Raw genomic sequence first — 24,548 nt, 5'->3', positions numbered from 1 at the left:
AAACAAGTGCCCTTGGTTACATGCCCATGCCAGATAGTCCTCTATGCCAAGAACATCTTTGAGTGGCATACAGGGCATCAAACAGAAAATTAAAATGGTCAATCAAAGCATATATGCACCCGGTTTCCCTCTTTTGTTCGCTGTCCCACTGTTTGAACTGTTTGCACCAGTTGAAATGTTGCCCCACTCTATCTTGCTACTTAACAACTTATATTCTTTGCCCATGTTATGAATTGTATGGCCCAACTCGAACACTATTCTTCAGGCCCATACATACTATACACAGACCAGCTATGCCCCTTACACATAGCAATTCAAAATCCCTCTTTACAGACATCAAACAACAGAACTCTGCACCTCTATAACCAACTTATATAACAGCACTCACGGCAGTGCACCCTACACGAGACTCCCATCTGGACACAAATACCTCTTTGCCCTCGACAGAGACCATCCACAAACAGACCTGTACACAGTACCCAGGTGCTTCCGAATTGCACGCATCAACACAGCAGCAAAGTTATCTTGCATTGTCCTCTCTCCATACAGCTCTTGCCAGATCCGCCAGTGCATATAGAGACATAGAAACATATAGAGACTGTGTGTCATAATATCAATAATAAATATATGACATAGTTCCTTCTTAACACTGGACCCAAGGTCCACAATCTAGAACTTCTTTAGTTAGCTTTCTGTCCGTTACAATAGAGAGAAAGGTATTCTTACAATATTCACTTACATTCGAACCATAGTAAACTAAACATGACAACATTGAACCATACATTACTAAATAATGACTTCTTGCTGCGAATATCACCACTGAGAAATCACATTTCGTAATCATTGGTTTGAGCTTTGAAAAAATGTGCCCAACAACATTCAGTGTGCCCTAATAGCGTCACTGTGCTGAATCGTGCATCTAGATTGTATGGCCCAATAGCGTCACTGTGTTCAAGTTTGAATTGAGATGGTGTGCCCAAAAACTTTCACTGTGTCGTCCCCGAAAAACCTTTTAACCGTATTGAAGCTGAATTTAGATAGCGTGCCCAACAACATTGGGTGCAACCTAATAGCGTCACTGTGCCGAATCTTGCATCTAGATTGTGTGCCCTAATATCATCACTGTGTTAAAGTTTGAATTTAGAAAGTGTGCCCTAAGAAAAAAAAATATGCACCTGTATTCCCATATATACCTCTATCCACCCTGTCGCTGTATATTTATATGTCGCTTTGTACGTCACCACTGTCCTGCTAACGTGCCTGGTCTCAGGCGCTAATACTGATGACCACCATATCTCACCACCACGTTTACTCTCCTCTATACATCATCATTCATCTAGAACACAGCTATACCCATGATAATTCGGCCTAGCTGTTCACATACAAAATGACCCCACGAACACCTCATCACCCTAATAAATCACAGCTAGCTGAAGCACATTCCGGCTAGCATAGGGGTTCTTCAGGCTTAACGCAGCCAGAACCCAGTCTGGGCGTCCACCCACCAGACTGAACACATCCAACTGACTTCCTCAGCACCACAGCTATCGCTAAGAAGCAGCTATCATCCAACAACTACACCAGCTGCACACATCAGTGTTTTTTTGCTCTCTGTCTCTCTCCGTCTCCCCTCTCCTCTCCTCTCCTCCCTCTCACCCCCGCCCACCCCCACCCCGAGGGCGTTCAACCTACCAGCGCTTTGAGGTCATACCAATGATCCATAAGGTGCTATATGAATGCCAAGTAACATAACATCGCATGCAATACTTATCAAGGCTTACTTAGCACAATGGGCCCATGCAAGCAACACTCTCCGATGGAGAGTGCCCGAAGGAGTAAGAGTTAAGTCCAAAATGTCTCACCTTGTGAACTTGGGGGGGTTTGCGTTTGGGGTAGAAAGAACGTGTGGACTAACACACTTTCACCTTGTAGAGGAACTAGGTTGAGACGAGAGGCCATGTATGAATATTTAACACTTTATCCTTGTTGAGTGTTTTTGTGAAAAAACGGATAACTGATGTTAGAAGTACGGGTATGAGTTTTATGTGCAAGTCTCACCCCAACCTTATGTTAATAATAGTTGAAAATGCTTTAGCAAAACCACGGATCTGTGACCGGGCAGTAGGACAGAAACCAGGACGGCAATGCCAACTGTATTCTCTGCGCGAGAATGGTTCACGCAAATGTATGTGAAATGCTCATTTTCAGAAGAAAGTGAAATTGTCCCACTGTAATATTAAGCTTGGACTCGATAACTCGATGCATGTAGTACTATGTACTTTTAAACCCAGGAGTGAAAACCCTGCACTTTTGCAGCTTCTCCAAGAACGATTGCCGTGACCTTGTGGTCAACTGTCTCGCCTCAGCCTGGTATTTGTTTGATTTCTTAAACACACAGGGGACGGCGTCCGTCCTCTCCAAAAAGTGGGCAGTCGTCAACCCGCGTGGTACCTTGACTTGAGCACTGGCTCTGTTGCCCTTTAATACCGGGCTCTGCTGTCCTTTAATACCGATTGTGTGTAACTTCTCTGTAAGGAGGGGGCGTGTTGTGCTTCCCTTTGTGAAATGGGTCAAACCCCTCGAGGCCACAGTGCCACAGTATACTGTTCATCCTTCCTTCATGTAACCTAGACTTATATACGCCTTTCCTCTGCACCCTTACCTCAGTTATATTCATCCTTTACTGAGCTCAACAAAAACACTAACCACCTACTCACTGAAGGCCAGTACACAGATAATACAGGCTAGAGATATACGTATTCCATACAAACTGGGTATTATAATGAATGAGGGAAAATGTAGACAAGGATAAATACCGGTGAACGCATAAAAGGAAACTGGCCTAACCATCCTCTGGGGCATAGGGTGAAAGCCAGGGTTCCTGGAAAGACTTGCATTGGGGCATCGAGTCCATGCGTGAATGACCTCAGTCGTTGAAGTTGACTCAACTGCATCAAGCAGGATTCTTGGCACTTCTCCTTGTGGCAGAGAAGAGTTGGTGAAGGTGTCTTCATATAGCAAGTGGCTCGAAGCGTCAGGTGGTTCAATCTGTGGTCAGAATGTGGCTCGTTGTCTCAAGTCCGGCTCAAATTTTTCTTAGACTAAAAGTTTATATGCTGAGCAACAGCATGTGTCATGGTGATGTCCTTCATTTTTTAAAACTCGGTGGGTTCCAAGACATGTTTTCCTTGAACAATTGTGGCACTATTGTTCCAAGTCGAGGAGTGAAGAGGCTTGCCTCAGCAGTTGCAGTATGTGTCCTGGGTACTAGCTTCTTGGCAGCAGTTTGGCTTTTGGTTCCCTCAGCAAGTAGACTCGTTGTCCCTGCGCAACTGTTTGTTGAAAAAGCCTTCAATCCAATGTCTGGAACAACTTATTACCAGTTGGGACTTTGAAGTGTCAAAGGTTCTAACCAGTATTCAACAGAATGAGGAGGTTCTTGCTCCTTGTAAACTAGGTCCTGGCAGGGGATCAGTGGATTCACAAGCTGTTTTGCTAGTAATCAACCAAAGTCACAGTATCAAGTGATCTCTCTCTCTGCTGTCTCATACCCATAGCTCTAGGTCTGCAGAAAATCAGGTGCGGTAAAAAGGAAATGATATAAAGAATATTTATATCACTTCTTGCCTAGTAGGTCCCAGTCCTACTCGAGAAAGCAAATCTTCCCCATGCGGGTGAGGGGGTCACAATCTCACTATAATCACAAACGTTCTGCGGGGTAAAAGTGGACCAGCTGTTTACAATTCAGATAAAAGAAAAAAAACATGAGCATTGGTTTCTGTTGTCTGCTCAGGCAATAATGTGGAAAGATGAATGGACAGATATGACTCAAGTTGAGGGGTACACACGGGTGGACAGCGTCCACCCAACTTTTTCAGAGGGCAGACGCCGTCCACTCAGTCTTTTAGAGGCTGTGTGTAAAATAAAAACGGCTGCCTGTCTTTTTTGGAACGTATGAATTGTTGCCGTCCTCGGTACTCGAACCGCGGTTGGCCGGTTCGCAGGACTGGCACTACACTACTGTATCAGATAAGCAGATGAGAACTGGCAAGCAACTAAAGATGAAATATCACTTTTCGGGACTGCATGTTGCAGGCAAAGCATTGTTCTCGATTCCTGGAGTTTAACACATGCACCCCATTTAACATTTTCAAAACACTATTAAAATAAAACATCCCCTCTTTTTTGTGTGTGTGATTTTATGAAAGTCAAATACCATTTGTCCAGTACAATTTGTATGGTAATAACGTCACATTCCAATGCATATGTTAATGAGTCGCGCCACTTTTGTTCCGAACTTGACCCTTGCATAACGGGGCCTTATCAAACCTAGAGGTTGGAACCACTCTCACCCAGGAGTCTACCAGGGTGAATGCCAGAGGCAGTCCTACCTCTGAGGTGGCTGCAGAGGGTCCCGATTCCTGCACCACCCTTTTATGCAAATCTGTATGTCTGCAGAACCATGTCTCCAGCCTTGCATCTGAATATGAATACTGGCCAGTGTTCTTTGGACATTTCAGATGACGACGCTAAAGAGAGGGAAGACAAACCGGAAAACCCTAGACGAATCACTGAGCGGAGAGGATAAGAGAAGATAGACAAGTTGCCTGCACGAAGCTCCTGCGCTGCAGAGCGGTGAGAGAGAGAAAGAGAGACAAAGAGAGAAAGAGAGAGAAAGAGAGAGACAAAGAGAAAGAGACTGATTGCAGCTGCACAGCATCCCAAAGTAGCAGCAGAGCGCGCCCGAACCCGCAAATCCCACCAGAAGTCCTGCAACAAAGGACAATCCCCTAGACCACCAGAGGCCCTGAAAACAAACTTCAACATTGTTTTCCTAGCACTACTAAATTTATGGGGTGAGGAGCCTGGCTGGAAAAGGTGTGTGGGTGGGGTTAAAACCACTTTTAAGCATTTTGCCACACACACAACCAGCGAGCGGAAGCAAGAAAGGAGATTTGATAGGGACATAGAAGCATGGGACAAAAACCACAGTTTTTTCAATTTTTTATTTTGGGGGGTGTTTTGTAGGGGTTGGGGTATGATTATAATAGTAAGGGGGGGTTCTGGGGGGAACCCCCCCGAATAAAAAAAACAAAAAACAGGGTTTTTGGTGATGAAAATTCTGACAATGAAAAGTCCCACGTTGAAAAATAGATCGGCGAAATAACGTAGAACCTGGGCTAGAAGGTTCATCGGAAGTCAAGAGAGGGATAGCCATATGCCCCACAAAGAATCCAATAAACACCCTCAAACCGTCCTTGATACTCAGTATTTTTGTGCCATTTGTGACACAGGCAATATGTTCTACTAGCACATTTGAGATTTGCAAGAATGTCAATTCATTTTAAACCAGATAACCATATTTTGGATGGATATACTTCAATCCAAGCTCCAATGTATAAGAGGCTGGAGTTCTGCCACCAAGTATAAGCATTCTTTGAAGACCAAATTAAGTCAACCTTAAATTTGGTTTCAGTTTTTCATCTACACATTTCCAAAAAAAGCAAAATATGACATTGTCTGTAGAATGCAGAGACACACTTACAATCAATCTGTTGAATGTAATTATTTGGGTTCATCTGCTGAATTTAACTATTTGAACTACCTAGATTTGCTGATTGTTGAACATACATGTGTTTATTAGGTCTTTATTTATTTTGTTATTAAAATGTTTGCAGTACACATGGTAATTTTACACTATATCTCATACAAAATTCATTTTCACTAGAATTAGAAGATACATACACAACATCATTCCATCCAATAGTACATGATGCATTTCCTTTGTATGCAAGTTAATCAATAATCTTTCCCGTCAGCGTCCACATTACAAAACAGAAAAAAGAAAGAAAAAAAGGTTAGAAAAATAAATATGCCATAGGGGGCACACCGTATCTTAATACACACTCTGGACAGTGGATAAAATAGTGCACTCCATTACATGTACCCTACAACCCCTTGGCTAGGTTGCCGCTGGTTTCTCGGCCCCAAGCTGAGCTGCCTTCATCACCTTATTAGGTCTTTAGAAATATTGGATTCAACAAAATGCCAACTGTGGAAAAAGAACATTACATTCTAACTTTCTGTAATTTGTAAAATAAAAAAAAAGGGTTAATTGCCTTTGATTCTGCATGGATTCAGTATTGAGCTTGTTTGATAAATGTCCTGGACAGTTTATAAATGTATTTAATGCGTTCCTCTCACAGCTAAGTGGGAGATGTACATAGATACAAATGTTCAATGTGGATATTTGTCTCTTTTCAATATATATTGTTTTTCAAGTATTAAGTAGTTTTTTTATCATTTGTCTTTAGCATGAATATCATTATCATTAATTTGCTTGTGGAGATTGTCTTTTTCATCCACATAAGCTGCCTATAGGTTGCAGCACTGAGTGGTCATTAGTTAGGATTGGCTATATATAAACTTAAATAAGTAACAGTTACATTTCTTTTAATACATTCCAGCTGGAACGCTTATTGTGCTAATAAAACAGAAGTGGTATGCCAATGTAAGTTAACAAAAATGTTTAGGACCACACTTTTAAGATCCAGTACCATTGCTGCTTCAGTGAATTTACTTTCAGCAGATTGTTTAAAATCCAGGCCATACTTTCTCTTACCTTTATAAGAGTACAGTAATAGGCTAAGGGGTATTAAACATCTGAAAGCTATTATTGAGTTGCCTCAATGCCAAATTAGCTTTTAGGCGAGAAGGTGAATGCAAAGCTGCTATCCAGTTTCTGTGTGTACACATTTCTTGGCTGTGTATACTTTCCTGTTAGGTAGCTATGCTGCCTAACAGCTGCTGCCATGCCCAATAACGGACATGCAGCAGAAAGTATACATGTTGTGTCTTATTATGAATTCTAGTGATTCAGTTATGCACTGTATGGGCTAGCAGGATGATATAGGTAGAATCCACTTAGACCACTTTTTAAAGAGCACTTTATGAAAGTGAGGCTGATCAGCAGACCTGACTTTCATACAGAAACCATTTGCATGAGATCTGCAATATAAAACATCAGAATAGGCGGTTTCCCAAGAAGATGGAAATCGGTCACATAGTTAACTTTAGACTATATACAACTCTAATTGCTAAACTTCTCCTATCAGGATCTTGGTGTAAAGGTGGACCAGATAAATGACTTTGAAAAGGAGAGTCTCTACAATCTTTGGTCTTCGCAGCAAAGAACGCATGGAGAAATCCTTTGTGAGAGGGATGTCATTTGCCACTGCAATCAGAAATGTGCAATAATGTGCATAATACCATTGCTGGAAATGTAACAATTCATTTTCCTCACTAGTTAGCCACACAAAGTCTTGCACAACTCCCACCCCACAAACAAACGATCCTCAACAGGACATTACGAGACACTGGAGTTTGAAAATGATACCTCATTAGATCAAGCTCTGGTGATCAGGCGGCATGCCCCGTTTATATCTGGGTCACACAAACTTTTTGTAAATCTTTTTATTAACATTTCGCATCATAAACAGGACCATACAACAGCATAAAAGGTACATCACAGTAACGAACAACAACCCCTGTTTAACACATTGGTGGTAGTCGGTACTCTCCAATCCCTTAAATTGGTCATACTTCACAACCAAGCTGTAAATTATCTTATGCTATGCGCCCTGATACCCACGGGTCCGGTGCGCGATACAAATAATAAACAAACAACAGTAGCACATTACAGTCCCCCAATAGCACTTGGGCTTTAATTTGTTCTGACAGCTGTCTCTCCTTGGGGCACCAGGTATATCCCAGTCCCCTTTCCCGTTTTAGATGGATGTGTCTATGCCAGTCGTGCAGGACCCCAGGGGAAATATCGAGTATTCCCATATCATGTCCGAGAAGAAGCAATCAAGTCATATACATACAGGCCGCAAATGTTCCTTGGCTTGGACTGGGCGTGTGACAGTCTGCCAAGTTCGATCGCCATCTCGTTACAGTACAGGATGTCTGCCCGCCACTATTCCACCCTCTGGGATTGGATCCCGCTACAGACCATCGCCACGCTTTTTCGCCAGGACTAGTAGCAAACCAGCCAATCTTCTCACCCTCTTCGGGATCTGGGCTGTATGATCCAGGAGCGAGGTCAACGGGTCCGGGTCTATATCGTCTCCCACTATCGCACTCAATACTTCAACGGCCTTTTCCCAGGAAAGCATAACTGCTTGACAGTTCCATGTCAGGTGGAGAAAGTCAGCTGAGACTGTGCCGCACCTTGCACAACCTTGCGTCCAAGTAAACGTTATGTAGTGAGGCGGGTGTGTAGTAGAATTGATGTAAATATTTTAAATGGATCAGTTGGGAATTGGAGTGTATGGCCACTCTCCTAGTCTCCCCACAGAAGTAGTTCCATATCTCATTGGATATCCCACATCCCACCGAGCTCTCCCATTTGCTTTGGGAGGAACACTCACCCACCTTGGCAGCCATGCAGGTCCCATACAACGTAGATATCACCCCTCTCTTGGGAGCCCTCCTGAGCATTTTGTCTAAGATTGGGGCCATTTCCGGTTCTTGGGGAAAACTCAGGAAACACTTGTTTCAAAGAGTTCTTCAGTCAGAGGTATAAGAACACATCTAGCGGGGCGAGATCCTCCCTCTCCTTCATTGCTTCTAGCGTTAGAAACTGCCCATTAGGAAACATGTCTCGGAAGCTGGTTATATTAGCCTGTTGCATGCATGCTGCATATGTTTTTTACTGGTCAGTGGGACACCGGGTATGTAAGTCACTGGGAAATTCGGGGAGTAGACTACACCCTCTTACCCCCTTGGCTTTCCTCTCCATATGGACCCACGATCTGCAGGTCAGTTTGACCATATTCGTTGCCCTGGAGGCTCTATCCGGTGCAGTCAGTATAACCGACCGCAGAAGACACAGGGACACCAATGTCCTTTCCACCTCCACACGTCTCCCATTGTTCCGTCCCCATACCAGTAGAGAAGAAACCCTGCCTGGGCCACCTCATAATACGTTTCACAATCTGGGAGTGCCAACTCCCCTCCCTCCAATGGCGCAACCAGCTTCTCCCAAGAAATCCTGACCTGCTTTCTGGCCCATATGAACCACAGTATTATGGATCTTAACTCACAGGGTGTATTAAGAAAAACATAGAAAGCAAAGCAACAGCACCATTTTAACCAGAGATATTCTCCCGTACAGGGTAAGTGGCTGATTCATCCAACTGTCCGTCACCTTGGCCTGTCCCAGTATTTGCTGGTAGTTGTGTTTGTATAGGTCCCTGGGAGGTCAAGCTATAATTTATCCCCAGGCATCGCGTTAACACCCTATGCCATTGGAACCCAAAACCGATCCCTAAATTGTACAGTGCCCTCCGTTAGCGGGAAGAGAACCAATTTCATGGGGTTAATTATTAAACCTGAGAAGTCTCCAAACCAGACAACATCCTCTATGATCGGGTCCAGATTAACGCTGCAGGTCCCTGACAAAGCACCATAGCATCTGCATAGAGAGACGGTGAACTTCGGTTTACACAGCTGTACCCCTCTATCCAAGTGATGATCTCTGATCAGCTCCGCTAGGGGTTCAATTGCCAATGCAAAGAGCAGCAACGAGAGTAGGCACCCTTGTCTCGTGCCCCTCTCCAATGGTATAACGGGTGTCAGCAGGACATTCACTCTGATCCAGGCCCTGGGCTGTGTGTATAACAGTAAGAGTAAAGAGACAAATTCCTCTTCCAGCCCCATCCTACGTAGGATTGTATACAGAAAGGGCCATTCAACAGAGAAACACCTTTGTGGCATCAAGAAATGTCACTACCACAGATTCGTCACTACGCACTGCGGGCATTAACCAAAATATCCTGCATAGCCCATATGAGGTGGAGCGCCCTGGGATGAACCCCGACTGGTCTGCCTTCACCAGCCTGTGCCTCAATGGTGCCAGTCTGGATGCCAATATCTTGGCCAGCATCTTATACCCAAGTTAATTAGAGATATGAGCTGGTAGGATGAGCAGTCATTTCCTTCCTTGTCTGGCTTCAGCAGGACCACTACTGCAGCTTCCCGCAAGGAATCCGGCAGTCTGCCGTCTCTCAACCCCTGGTGATACATCTCCAGCAAGTGGGGGGCCAACCTCCCAGCAAACTGTTTATAAAACTCTACTGTGTACCCTTCGGGGCCAGGGGACTTCCCAGATGACAGGGACTTAATCGCTGACAAAACCTCTCCCAGTTATATAGAGTGCCCCAGGAATTCCCTCTCCATGTCCATGCACCAGTATAACGCCACCTGGTCTAGATAGTTGCTCACCTCCTGTTGGGAAACCTGCACCTGAGTGGCATAAAGTTGTCTATAGAATGTGCAGAAAGCCTTAACACTATTAGCGTCCCCAAATTTCTCTATCCCTTGTTCATTTTTAACCGATGTGACTCAACCATTTGACATGTCTGTTCTCGCGACGCTTGCCAACAACCTCCCTGGACGCTGGCCTTCACCATACTGTCTCACTTCCGCCTTCCCTGCCAGAAATTTCATTTTTCTGTTTGGTAGCTCCCTAAACATTTGTAGCTGTTCCTTAATTTCGGCTTCTTTTACAAATGTAGGTGTAGGTGCCGCTGACTGCAGTTGGAACAAGTTACTTACCTGCAACTGTTGTTCTCCAGCATGGGTCTGGCATGGATTCACATGCTCATGAATATTCCCCGTCGTCAGGCTGGGAATCCTCGGTAAAGAAAAAACCAGTATCAGTTTTGTTTCTGATCTGTCTTTCGTAGTAGTAACCAATCACTGATCTCTGCGTCATACTGACCACAGCCAATGACTGCCCTCTACCTAAGCCCCGCCTCTGGCAGCCATCTTCAGATTTGGTAGCACATGAAGTGGCAGTATGACCAAGTGAAGAGCCGCAGAGGGGTAGACGGGAGGGTTCGCATGTGAATCCATGCCAGACCCATGCTGGAGAACAACAGTTACAGGTAAGTAACTTGTTCCTTCTCCAGCATGGGGTCTGGCATGGATTCACATGCTCATGAATAAAGAATACATAGCAGTACACACATGCACAACCACGGGAGGTGGCAAAGGCTCAACATTAAGCATTACATCAAACTCAACATTAAGCAAATCTTACCTCCTCACCAAGCTCACCTTTAGGCGAACAGGTTGCGCAGCACTGCTTGGCCGACCCTGGACTCCTCCCTGGAATCCCGATCGACGCAGTAGAATTTCGTGAAGGTGTGCGTCGACCTCCACGTAGCAGCCCTGCAGATGTCCAGCAAGGGCACACCAGATAGGAACGCTGTGGTAGCTGCGATCGCTCTGGTGGAATGGGCTCTCGGACGGCCAGGCAGCGGTCGGTTTGCCAACCGATGACAGTACATGATACAGCCGGAGAGCCATCTGGAAATGGAAGCCTTCGAGAGAGCCTTCCCCTGATTGACAGGTCCAAAGTTCACAAAGAGTTGCGACGTCTTCCGAAAACACTTCGTGCGGTCCACGTAGAACTTCAGCGCTCTAGCCACATCCAGCGAGTGCAAAGTCCTTTCAGCCGGCGACGAAGGCGACGGGAAGAAAACAGGCAACACCAAGTGTTCGTTGAGGTGGAAGTCCGACGGCACCTTGGGCATGAAGGGGGGGTGCGTCCTGAGCACTACCCTCGTGTCGTGAAAAGTCAAGTACGGGGCCTTGCAGGAAAGGGCCTGGATCTCTCCCACCCGTCGTGCGGAGGTGATGGCCACCAGAAACATCCCTTGGGCGACGGCCCAATGCCACAGGTCCTGCGCCTCCCTGGACAGGGCTGGGGACCTGGTTCCACCCGGTTTCCTGATGCAGAACATGGTGGTGGTGTTGTCGGTGAAGATCCTCACCACCTTGCCCTTGAGGGACGGAAGGAAGGACCTGAGGGCCCAAAACACTGCACGGAGCTCCAGGACGTTGATATGGAGGGACTTCTCCGTCGGGAGCCAAAGGCCTCTCGCGTGCAGATTTTCGGTGTGCGCTCCCCACCCTTCCAGGGAGGCATCCGTGGTCACTGTCTCCTGGTGGCCAGGGGTCTGGAAGTCCATGTCCGCCGTCAGATGCGCGCGGGTGCCCCACCACCGGATCGCTCGTCGGAAACACTCGTCGAGTGTGATCCTCTCCTCGAAGCTGCCCGTCGTCTGGATCCAGCGCGCGTCCAGGAACTCCTGCAACGGGCGCATCCGGAGCCTGCAACGGGCGCATCCGGAGCCTGCACAGGGGGATGAGGTAAATGCAAGAAGACATCATTCCGAGGAGGGACTTGATGGACCTCACTCTGGCTGCGTCCGCAACCAGCATCCGCTGCACCTTGCCCAGAATGGCCCTCGTCCTTTCCTCCGACGGATAGGCCAGAAGCGACACTGTGTCGAGCTTCGCTCCCAGAAACAGTGCGTCTTGAGCGGGCACCAGGTGGGACTTGGCGTAGTTTATGGAGAATCCCAGGTCCGTGAGAAGTTGGACGGTCCTTGCCGTGTGCTCCACGGCGAGCTCCTTCGTCTTCGCTCGGACGAGCCAGTCGTCCAGGTAGGGGTAGACGTGGATCCCCTCTCGGCGCAGCTGCGCCGCCACCGGTGCGAGGCACTTGGTGAACACCCTGGGTGCCGACCTCAGTCCGAAGGGAAGGGCTCTGAACTGATAGTGACGCCCTTGGACCACGAACTGAGAAACTTTCGGTGTCCCTTTAGGATGGGAATATGGAAGTAGGCATCCTCCAAATCCAACGACGACAGGAAATCGCCCTCCTCCAGCTGACCCGGGACGTGTTGGAGGGTGACCATCCGGAACTTCTGTGCCTTGATGAATTTGTTCAGTCGTCGTAGGTCCAGGATGGGACGCCATCCTCCCGTCTTCTTCTTCACGAGGAAGTATCTTGAGTAAACTCCGGAGCCCCGAAGCCTCTTTGGGACAAGCTTGATGGCGCCCTTCCTGAGCATCGCCTTTACCTCCAAGATAAGTTGAGGGACGTTATGTTCTTTCCTGGCCACAGGGGGTATGCGCGGGCACCTCTTTAGAAACTCGAGCGCGTGACCCTGGGCTAGGGCGTCCAGCACCCAACGGTCGGTGGAGATGGACTCCCACACGCTGACGAAGCTCGCCAGCCGGCCTCCCACCGGGGTGCTTCGGTGGGGGCCCGACCCCACGGCCGCTTCAGTCCTGCTTCGATGAGGCTTTGCCGCCTTGACCTCCTTGGCGACGACGGCGGGGTCCGCCTGACTTGCCTCGTCCCCTGTAAGCTTCCTGCGACGACGAACGGGCCGCTTGACGGTAGGTGGAAAATCTGCCGCCGGAACCTTTGGAGGCACCCTGTTTGCCTCCGCCGCTCCGAAAGGGCGGCCCCCATTGCTGGAGAACCCCAAGAGCCCGGGCCGTCTCCGTGTCTGCCTTGATGGCTTGAAGGGAATCGTCCACTGTTTTCCCAAACAGGTTGTTTCCGTCGAACGGCATGTCCAAGACTCTGGTCTGCATGTCCTGATGGAAGTCAGTAGCCTTGAGCCATCCACGCCGCCTAAGGCACACGCCGTTGCCCAACTGGCGAAATCCAGTGTCAGCGATGTCCGTCGCAATCGTGATGGCGTGGTCCGACGCCACCTCTCCTTCCTGCAAGATCTCTAGGGCATCCGCCCTCTTGTTGTCCGGTAGGAAGTCCAGCAGGGGGGCCAGTTTGTACCACAACTCCTGTCGTAGCGGGCTACGATAGCCAAGGCGTTGGCCGCCTTAATAATCGTTGTCGCTGCAGACGAGATGACCCTGCGTCCCATCGTATCCAATTTCTTTCCCTCCCCGTCCGGCGGGGAGGTCGACGTAGAGGCCGCGCCCCCCCGCTTTCTTCCTGGCCTCCGCGGAGACGACCGAGTCCGGGGTCGGCTGTGCCCGAAGGCACAAGGGGGCCGCGTCCGGGATACGGTACTTCTTCTCGTATCGATCCCTTCTAGCCGGCGTCGTGGATGGGTTCTTGAGGAGGGCGAGGCCCTCATCCCAAATATCATCCAGTAGAGGTACGGAGAGGACCGTCTTCCTCTTGGCCTCGCGCCGTTGATAAAGGAAACCTTCCTTCTTCTCTTCCGGGCAGAGCTGGAAAAGCTCGGATGCCCTGGCGATCATGGAGTGAAACGATCCAATCTCGTCGGGCGGGGAAGCCCGGGTGGGAGGCGACGACGGCAGATCCTCGTCGTAAACCTTGTCGTCCGTACCCGTCGCGGCCGTGTCAGTCCCCGTATCATCCCCACAAGTCGTGGATGGGGAGGAGGGCTGAACAGGGCGCGATGGCTGAAAAGGAGGTGAAGGATGAATCCTTCTTCTCTTAGGGGGAGGGCTCCCAGAAGGGCCTGGCTCCGGGTCCCCCGTCGGGAGCGGTTCCTCCGCTGGTGGCAACGGCAGTCTCGTCCTTATCTCAGAGCATAAGGACTGTATAGCCAACAAAATGGCCGCCGAGTTGTCTTGCGGCACTGATTGAGGGGATTCCGACGGGCGGTCAGGGGCCCCGTCGGCACCCTCGACATTATCGTCGTCTCCCACGTCGGGGTCCCTCCCGACGGGCTGGTCTTCTTCCACGCCAACGCCGTGGCTTAAGACTTCGAACAGCTCTTCCTCAGAGGTTGAGGCCGAATCCACGACGACCCCCTGCCCCCATTTTTCTTCTCCGTCAGAGGTTTCACGGGGGTCCTGTCGATGGGCATAAAAGAGGACTCCCTCCGCTGTGGCAGGGAGACTCTGAGCCCCGAGGTCGCCACCACTGGTGTAGCCTCCACAGGCTGAGCCAGGGCCGCCGCGACTGTCTCGATAGAGGCCTTGGCCGGATGGATTAAGGCTTTCACCACCTTAGGTGCGCTCACCGCCTTCTCCTTGGGTGGAGGGTCACTGCCTCGCTCTCCCTCCGATGGGGCCTTCGAGCTTGACCGGGGCCTCTCCAGGAGCTTCGCCGGGTGCTCGGCCTTCCTCTTACCCGAACCAGAGCGTTGGCTCATGGTTGATGGTGCCGGGGAGGGTGCGCCCTGCCTGGCGCCCATAGAGCCCGACCGTTCGGCGCTCCCGGTGCCAGCGGACTCGCGGTGCTTGGCCTTGTGTTGGACCCCCGTCGCCGGGGCGTCCTCAAAGGTCTTAGAAGACCGCTCGGATTTCTTCTTCTTCTTCTTCTCGCCTGACGGGCTCTTCCCTTCCAGCCAGTTGGCGAGACGTTGATGGCGGTCCTTCATGGTCCGTTCCGACATATTGCCGCAAAACGCACAGTCCTTCTCCACGTGCGTCTTGTCCTCATGTAGGCAGTACAGACAAAAGGAGTGTTCGTCCTCCTTAAAGACATTCTGAAGCTGGCATCCAGGGCAGACCCTGAACAGCTTTCCGGGCGTCGAGCTTCCCTTCTCCTGGGCCATGTCCGAGATGGGCCTGAGAAACTTCTGGAGTCCTCCAAAAGCGTGGCTCGACGAAATCTTCACCCTTGAGGGGCGTAGACGAATCCGACACGGGTCCCCGTTGATCGGATGAAGAAACGGTGGAGCTTGAGGCTCTTTTGACCGAAAAATCGAAGTTTTTGAGAAAAAAACGTGAAAAAATAGCACTAACGCTCGAGAGCAATAGCACGAGGATCCCAACACTTGAACGTGCGGTAAAAATCTGAAGATGGCTGCCAGAGGCGGGGCTTAGGTAGAGGGCAGTCATTGGCTGTGGTCAGTATGACGCAGAGATCAGTGATTGGTTACTACTACGAAAGACAGATCAGAAACGAAACTGATACTGGTTTTTTCTTTACCGAGGATTCCCAGCCTGACGACGGGGAATATTCATGAGCATGTGAATCCATGCCAGACCCCATGCTGGAGAAGTTGAATGTGTTCCTCCAATTCCGCTATTTGTCTACGGATTTGTTTTAGCACCCCAGCCTCTTTCAAGATGCACTCCCCTCTAATAACACATTTGAAACTCTTCCATAGCCTTGCATGAGATTCCACCAATCCCAACTTAAGCTAGAAAAAGGTGTCTACAGCCTTAGTTAGATCCTCCCCAACACCTCATCTGATAGCCCTTCGCTTTTGAACACACATGGCGGTCTCCTGCCCTCTTGACCCGGGATCTCCAGAGTCAACAACACCGGGGCATGATCCGATAATGTACGTGGTAAGATGGATACCTCTGACACTCTTCCCACAATTGAGTCAGAAACCAGGAAATAAACCAACCGGGATGCTGAGCATCCCCAGTTTGTTTCCAAATTTCGATTCCACACCGGGGGTCAAGTGAGTCTCCTGGAGGAACACCACGTCTATTTGGTGACGCTGCACATACAACAAAACCCTGCAGCATTTGGACGAACAATTCAGACCCCTGACGTTCCAAGTCAAATATTTCAATGACTGAGCCATATTGCATCCACAATTACATTATGCCCTCCAAAAATTGTCAACTAGCAGTTTGTGATGTAGTCCCAGTCTTTAAACGCACCACAGGCGACTAACCTCCCTATCCCCTGTGAATCCCACAGAGTAACCCCCCCTGTCGTCCCTCCCTCCACCCCCACCAGCAACCCCAACCTGCCAGTTATCCCACACCCTTCACCCTTAACAACTGTAACATCCAACATCTGCTCTCGCTTGGGGGCTCACCAGGGCCCAGCCATGTGGGAAACCTATAACTGTGCTCAATCCCCAGTCTGTCAACGGTATTCAAATACCCGTAACTCTGTTTCGTGCATGCCCTCTCGTGCTCTTGCCAAAGCTCAACTCACCCCTGTTCATCATTCTGTCAGAGATGTGGTGCTCTAGGCAAAGTCTTCAGGAAGGCGTTCACCTCTTCCGGGGTGTAGAAGAAGAGCACTTTTCCATCATGGTCCGCTCGAAGCTAGCTGGAAATAGCATAGCATATTTCAAGTTCCTTTCTCTGAGACTTATCTTGACATCGATAAACATCTTCCTGGATGTCTGAACTTTGTCCGCAAAATCTGGTATGCGATGGACTCTCTCCACTATAAACAGCGCTGAGAACGCCTCGCTCCCTAGGACCTCTTTCAGCAGGTTTTACACCATCCCGTCCATGTCCCGCCGACTCAGGCACCCCAACAATGCACAGGTTTTTCCGCAAGGACCTGGATTCAAGATCATCCTGCCTATCGGTCAGCTCTTTAATTGCTCTCTTGATTGAGACTGCCAAGGGGTCATCCTCAACTGTCGACACTCGACCACCCACCTCATCCAGGCGCTCTCCACGTTTATCCAGGCGGATTTGCATGTGATCTACTTTACATGCAAGGGTGTCCAGTGATTGAATGCTTGCCTGCACTTGTCCCAGCATTTTTATTTTATATCACCCAGCACCCCCTCCCCAGGGTCCAGCCTGCGAAGCCTCTTCCGTGGGGCCCTCCCCCACTGTTGTCCTGGCTGGGGCTGAGGCCTCAAAGTGAAGTTTTGACTGTTGCTTCCCAGACTTTTGAGGCTTGGACATACTGCGGTTTTGTATACCTGATGCTGTGGGCTCCCCAGCATGATCTCTGTAATCCTTGTCTGGTGTTATATGGGGTCCCGAGCCGTTGCGTTCCTCCACCCAGGTCTCCAGAACCCAAATGTCTGCTCACGGAGCTCCGCTGAGCAGCTCGTGCCCACTTCCAGGTTTTTACACCCCTCCAACGGTGTCTCTGTCTCTCCTCGGTTTACTAGGTAGGAATGTCTGCCCCACTGTCCTCCAAGCGGGTTTGCGTTACACCGCTCCCCCGCCACTTACTCCTTTCCTTCAATCGCTCCCCGGTGCCGGGCCTGCCTGCGGAGCGCAGGTCCTCCATTAGGTGCCCACTCCGATCCTGACCCCGTTATCCCACGATTTCTCTCTGCATCCCACTGCAGGGCCAGCGATGTTGCCGGGGCCTAGATCCGCTCCTAGGTCTGCTCCGATGCTCCACAGCCCCCCCCCTCCTGGGCTCGGACGCTGCACACACCTCCCAACAGGCACCGGGAAGTGAAGATTGTCCCGATGTTCTCTCCCCTGCTCCCGAGCCGTCCGCACGGTCCTGACGCAGTTTCGTTGTCGGGCTTGCATGCAGCCCCGCTCCATGGCTTCACTCCAGCAATGCACAAGGACCCAGCGTTCCTCCAATTCTAATCCGCAATGTTCTGTTACATACAGGCCTCCAGGTCTCCACTTCTTCGATCCCAGTCTCTCACAGCCCTCATGCCTCCTCCGCTTCTTTCCAGTGGTCACGTCTGCTCCTCCTCGGTACGCACTCGAATTGGTACCAGTGCCGATTCCACGCGAAGCAGAGCACTTCGGGTCGCCACACTTACCCCACGTCTCCGTTAGGGTTCATCGAGTGTTCTTTCACCCAACAGGGGTCACAGCAGCATAGATGAAGCAGTATTCAGCCCGGATAGATTTTAGGTTGCCCTGGAGCTCACAGGCCTGTAGCCATTTTGACCTTGTTCTCTAGCACCCCCCCACCCTCAACCCCCCCCCCGGCCTCTAGAACTTTGATACTGATACACAAGGGGCCCTTCCTTCCATTGCCAAACTCTGAACATAAAACTGTCGCTTCACTCGAATCCCCAATTTAAAACGAACCTTAACACCACACACCACCATTGGAAGGTGCACAACGTTGGTGCTGGGATGTCATTTGGAATTGAAATTTGATGTTTAATAGGACCTCTAAATCTTCCTACAATAGATGATTGCAAGGCACTAAAAAGGATAATTACATTATTGCAGCAACATGTTCTCACCTCAAACCATTCATTCCCTGCACATTCATTTCATAGTATTTATTTCTGCAATATGATGTTCTGTTCAGTCCAGAAACAGACAAAGTAGGGAGCCTCTGATGCCAGTTAATTTTTACTAACCAGGCTGCATTGGTTTCTGTGAGAAGAAGGTAGCGTAACGGAGATGGGTAGGAAGAGAAACAAAACTGGAAAGAACCGACAACTCAAAACGAGCGTGGAGGTGGCTCTGATGGGCATCAAATACTTTTCTGCTCTCACTTGTTATGAATCGTCGTCAACCGTACACTCCTTTATACATTATAAAAACATTTGCGAACATAAAGGAACTATGCAGAAAAAGGCTTGCCTCTTTCTGGAAAAGTCTGTTTGTGGGCTATAATTACACCCCCGTGATGGCCTTCATTTCCCATACCCATTTAAAAATGAAGCGCCCACGCAGGGTTGCTGCTTTTCAGCTTCTCAAAAGCAGAAACTGTTAGGAATGATGAGTCATAACAAAACAAAAGATTGGTTCACGAATGAAAAAAGCAATCTTTCATCGAAGCAAGATTACTCTTGTATTTCTCTGCGTGACAACCTATAACAAATGGGCAATAAGCTGCTTTGGGCAAGAGAAGAGAAGTAACTGTCGAACGTTACAAAAACGACAGTGACTGATAATTTATCAATAGTTTTTCTTTACGAATAAGGAAAATATATCAAATCAAGGAGATGACTCACATAGATAGAATCTGACATGAGGTTCAAGGAAGTCCAAACACTTAAAGTCTCCACCAGTGACGGTTTTGAAAGGGACTACAAGGAAGAAGCAAGTGCGCAAACTAGAGCTAACAGATTGGTAAAGAGTTAGTTGTGATATACGGTCCCTTGCAAAGAGCCATTCTCCAACACAGGAATGGAAGAAAAAAAATCATGATTTTCTTCACGTTCTGAAGTGAAGGGGCTTAGATGATACCTTAACCAGAGCTCCTACCCAAATGTATCCTTTTATAATCGCACTGAGAACAGTTTCATCAAGATCACTGCTTTTGCAAATGGCCACGCCCAACGGTTCTCTTCATAAATAGTCAGTGGCAACTAGATGAAACAGATAATATAAGTAGTGGAGGAATTAAGTAATGGGTGAATTTATTTTAAAAATGGTCACTGTACTCATTACAAAGTATTCATAAAATACAGGACAGGATGCAGGGAACACAGGAAATGTTAAAAGTGGTTGTGTTTTAATTTGTTTTTACAAACCTTTAAATATTTTATTCCGGTTAGAATCAACGTATACAGCAATGCATGAGGAATGGAGCCAGTCAATCATGGTACAAATATTACCAGGTGAAAAGATCCAACTGGTTGCCATGATCAGTTCATTTAGTTACCACAATAACAGCACTGCAATAAAATAAAATACATACTTAATCATGTACAGAGATAAGGGCAAAGAAAACAAAGTAAATCTCCAATTCGTGGTTTACCCGTAATGGCATATTTTTTGCTGTAGCAAAGATACTCCTTTAACATAAGCGTTTGAATACATATACAGAACCCCATTCATTTCTAGATAACCTAATAGCCATTCATTTGGGGATGGTGCAGCATACTCACAAAGGTATATTAGTCTGTTTAACAGTGCTAGCTAATTCCCTTTTTGTATCCTCCTGTGTATTACACCCAATAAGTCTTTGAATCATTGTTTCAACGAAGGTGCTGTCATTGTCCACCAGTAGATAGCAATTTGGAGTTTAGCAAGCAAGAGAGATTTTCCCAGGAATATATGCAACCTTCTGGGAAAGTCGCAAACTAAGCCTACACACGGGTCATAAGGAATGTTGTCTTCTTTGATTTCTTCAAGCTTGAGTATTACTTTCTCCCAGTAGTATAAGGCAACCCTCATACAACAACACTATGTTGCATGGAGGGAATCCGCATCTGTTTGTTAACACCTCAAGTACATTCCAAAGGCCATTGCGCTGAATTTGCTTATTTCTTTAAGAGTGTAGTCTGTTGTGTGGAAAAAATATAAGAAGAAGATCCACGTGTGCCGTAACTTCTGCCAATACAGTGCTTGGACATGCTCTCAAACCTGCCCTTTGGCTCCACCCACCTCCATCTGTTTTCCCTACATCTTGCCCTCTCACGCGCACCCGGAAGTGCGTGGCTGTTTGGCTGGGACCCTGCTGGATGCTGGACTTTGATCTACACGGCAGTCGGCAAGGAGAAGATCCACGTGTGCCGTAACCTCTGCTGCCAATACAGTGCTTGGACATACTTTCAAGTAAACACTGGTGATCTTTTGCGGACGTAGTACTTGCTTGCTTGTTTGTCTTTCATCTTTTGTTACTTCATTCCGCTCATTCTGTTTTCTGTTTTTATATTTTTGGTTTAGACCCACCCCCTGGCTACACCCACCTCCATCCGTTTTCCCTACATCTTGCCCTCTCACGCGCACCACCGAAGTGCCCCGTAAGTGCGTGGCTGTTTGGCTGTTCGGGCGTACGGCGCGGGCGCGTGGGTTTGTAAGTTTACGGTAAAAGCTTTGTTGCAAACTTACCAACTGGTTCCATGGTATGTGTTAAGTGTGGGTACAGCCGCCTATCTTTTTACATCATCTTGAATCCATAACAAAGTCACAAGCGTATTAGTTTATTATACATTGCTAACATCTTAAGTGTAACTCCATCTCCTGTCTGGTTATACTAGTTCTTTACCATGGCTACGAGCACATTGAGAAATGGCAAATGTTTAACTACTTTGCCTCTGAAATCTCGAACGAGTTTGTCTGTTAAGGCGGAGACGTCAGCATTGGTGCTCGGCTATCATGCACTTTCATGTGAAAATCTACAGCTGCAGCATGACTTCATCAATGCCGACACCGCTAAATAGTGGCATTGGTAATGAGAAAACTCAAGTCAACTTAGCAGACAAGTTTGACTCAGGAAATGACGCTCCAAGTACCTCTAAGCAGCAAATATCTGTGAGCGTGCCCTCACACACCTTAAACAATATATCCCCATTATTGATAACTCTTTACTTGGTGCAGCATGTGATTTGAATGCCATTATAGATCTAGATACCTCGCTTGTGGCACCTGTAGTTATGGCTGAACTGCACAAGCGCGTACGCTTGTCAAATGGTCCCTCAACTCCTGTTTCAAAAATACAAGGCGTTAGGGAACAGGTACACTTCATCAAACCACGGCAAGGTCGCAGACAGGCTCTACCTTAAACAAGGGCGGGCATACACAAAGAAAATGTGCATGAACAAATTACTGCTAGCTCACCAACCCTTGAAGCTGCAGCATTATTATTAGAACCGCTTCCATTGCATTCTCCGGTTGATTTAACCAGCTCTGCTTCACTTAATGGGTTAGGGGTGTCCTCTCAGCCCATTCATGCTAATCTTCCCTTCTATCCCTTGGAAGAGTCATTAATTGACCTAAATGAGCATGAATTGTAAAATTTCCCAGTTCTTACGCGGATACTAAATCTGCTGGACAAGGGCCATGAACACACTCACTTAGCAATCAACGCGCTGAATGGATCTACCTCTGATATTCTCATCAAATTGAGCAGAATTGAAAGCTTAATGTTAGCACGGGAACATTTTCAAACAACCTCCATACACCAACTCTGTACATCTACCCTTTCCAAGTTGAACCCTCAGGACATTCCAGTAATCAGCTATAAGTCACAAGAGGCACAAACATATAGTTTACTGGAAGAACCTGTCATGAAGGCAAATTTATTTTCTGATGCTTTAAAAAAGCCAATTCCTGCTCCATGCAAAGATGAGGTTTCCCTTTGCATTGATTTTATGATGGCTGCTAAGTTGCAGCATGAAATAATTCTCGTGATTGAAAACATTCAACATGCTAACCTTGTTCCTAACGATCCATTGCATTCTGTATACTCTACTTCTGGTAGCAACCTAGCTCTAGTTGCAAGTTCCACCACTCCAAATAGCCCTTCGGCTCTAACGGACATCATAGAAGCTGAACATCCAAAGTGTGTAGAACTTATTGAGTCAAATGATGACTGTCAATCAGCTAGAAAATCACCAAAATATTCAGTTCATATCATGCAAAGTAAAAAAAATCTTATTGAAGAGCAGTTAAAAGAAGAAAGACAGCGCAGGCCCGGGCCAAAACTAAAACACAGTCAGAATGTTTAACTGATTGCAAATCAAAAAATATTCCATCAAAAAAAATGAAAGGTCATAGCTCTTCGGTTAAAAAACTTGCCAACCTAGCTCATGAAGATGCCATTATTGACCTTAACCAATTAGATCTCGAAAGTAAAATGCATCTTGAATTAAAAAATGCTGAACCAGCTCTCTCAACTAAAGTGAGCGTAAATGCTCAGACAGTCCTGGAACCTTTGAGCAGTATTTCTGGGAACGATTCCATGAAACCAGTAGTTCAATTTTCTTCAACACAAACACAGATGTTTAATTACTTTCCGGTAACTGAGAACAAAAAGACGTTTGTTATTACTCAAGATGTGCCTTCAACCTCAGATGTTAGCAAACCTTCTATTAAAGATGGCACTGCTACGCAAGACAAAAATGACCAGGTATCGATAAATGATGCAAAGGTAATCATAGAGTCTACCAAGGAATGAGGCCCGGATATCGATGAGATAGTCATCCCATCTCATTCGAACGGACAGACTCATGCAGAAAACATTTCCTCTGGTCAAATCGTGAGAAGCATTAATGAGGATGGGGAAACAGGTTCACAGTGTCCTAATAGAACAAAGTTCTCAAGTCGTATTTTTGAGTACTGATCATCTGAAATGAAATACTGATGGGCTGGTATTCCATTCCTGACAAAAATGCACCTGCCAGTTTAAAATCGGTCGGCGTTAATGAAACTATTCCACTTAATTCCTGCTCTCTGTAATTTGATTTCTGAGGGCGTGGAATGGATTAAACTTACTGTCTCAAATAACAATTTATGCTTTGCAAAGTAAAATCTTATATAGTAGCAAAGCTTATTTGGGACCATGAATCAGATTTGATGGCTCTAGGGTATCAATTGTTTATGTTTAAAACAACAGAAGAAACAGTCGCATTCACTGAATACCAACCGCACCTCACTTCTTTGCCTACACAGTCAACAAGCTTGGAGCAACACAGTCAGGTTGCTAACAATGCTCTAAAAGAGCAACTTGATTCCGTTGCCAACATAATAAAAGGTCTTGCATGGCTCGAACCGTTGATCAAAACCCTCACAAATACCAATATGCCTTCCACAAACTCATAAAATACACCTTTTTCCATTTGTTCATGGAATTGTTGTGGTTTCAAGAATTATCACACATGGTTTCAATCTTTAAATTCTTCTAACTTTCCATCAATTATCATGTTACAAGAAACAATGTCCCTGAAGGACATTGGGCCTCATTACACGGTAGGCGGTAAGTAACGGTCATTACCGGCATGGTGCTAATAACGTGTCCATGTAGGAAGCAGCCCACTAATTCCGTGGCATCACGAGTACGCGGCACGAGCTTCACGCCATGCCGGTAACGACCATAGCGCCATACCATTAAAGCCCCCGAAAAGTCCCTTAGCAGCAACTAGGAAAGCGCTGATTGCACTTCCGCCATCCTATAATACGGCATTAGCGGTGACCGCTAATAGCGGTGACCGTAAATAAGCGGAACCGGAAGTAGCGTCATCGCACAGGAACGGAAAAGAGCACGGCGGCCATCTTTAAAAACACAATCCATTGCCATCCTCTGCCCCCAGGACCTGCAGCCACACCACAGCTTGCCAAAATTGTCCAGACAACCACTGAGAATGCCCAAGACCATAAAAAAAAGAGCAGCGCGGCAGCGCAAGGAGCACTTCTCAAAT

At 47.4% G+C, this 24,548-nt stretch overlaps 1 protein-coding gene across 9 annotated transcripts in view; it reads right to left on the bottom strand.

Moving 5' to 3' along the window:
• Positions 1–24,548, bottom strand: part of CYLD (CYLD lysine 63 deubiquitinase) — a 1,796,774-nt gene that overhangs the window by 1,587,742 nt on the left and 184,484 nt on the right. The gene's annotated exons all lie outside the window — the stretch shown is intronic.

This window comes from Ambystoma mexicanum, chromosome 1q (genome assembly GCF_040938575.1).
Source record: "Ambystoma mexicanum isolate Mex_15411 chromosome 1q, UKY_AmexF1_1, whole genome shotgun sequence".
NCBI classification, from domain to species: domain Eukaryota; kingdom Metazoa; phylum Chordata; class Amphibia; order Caudata; family Ambystomatidae; genus Ambystoma; species Ambystoma mexicanum.
This window is presented reverse-complemented; position numbering and strand designations above follow the sequence as displayed.